The sequence below is a fragment of the Arachis ipaensis genome, chromosome B10 (assembly GCF_000816755.2).
Source record: "Arachis ipaensis cultivar K30076 chromosome B10, Araip1.1, whole genome shotgun sequence".
In the NCBI taxonomy this organism is placed as follows: domain Eukaryota; kingdom Viridiplantae; phylum Streptophyta; class Magnoliopsida; order Fabales; family Fabaceae; genus Arachis; species Arachis ipaensis.
The window spans coordinates 118,342,978-118,343,725 of record NC_029794.2 but is presented as its reverse complement, the minus strand read 5'-3'; positions in this window follow the sequence as shown (position 1 = coordinate 118,343,725).

Genomic DNA, 748 nt, shown 5'->3' with positions numbered 1-748 from the left:
GTAGAACAATCAAATTTTTGATAGTAGTACGATTAAATTTTTCTATAAACATCAAATACATATTTTTATACCGATTTTTTATATTTATGTGGCATTTGTAAATAAGAATGATAGAGTTGAGCAAGCATCTAAAACAATTAAATCTAAACCTAATTAAAGAATTTTAGAGAGTGCATGTATGTTATGATATTGAGAAGTATTTGAATTTGAACTAATTTATTCGAATAATAGCTCAATTTGATATCTGAAATTTTACGTCTAGAGTTACTCAACTGTAATCGACTTGACATGAAGTTATTTTTAGATGGATGATACGTATTACCATTTAGTTTAAAAAAAATTGATTTATTTTATACAAATAATTTAATTAAAAAATCAATTGATATAGTTATAATGTTAGATTTTTCACCGTATTTTATTTTAAAAACAAATTGACTAATTTAAATTGAGAAATTATAATTAATTGTTTACTATATAATATTTTTTTAACTAAAATTATAATTAAAAATTATTAAAAAAATAAAATTATCTAATATATTGAACCAGCTCAATATTAATCAGATTTTTTATTTCTAAAAATCATGTTATTTTTCAGGATTTATTTTTTTTACTGTGTTTTCATAAAGTTTGTACAAAATTCACCTATCACATTGACTAAACTTATTTATTTATGTAAAGTTTGATTATGCACTCAACAAACTTGTTTACGTTTTAATACGATTTGAACTGTATTAGTATATTTTTACTT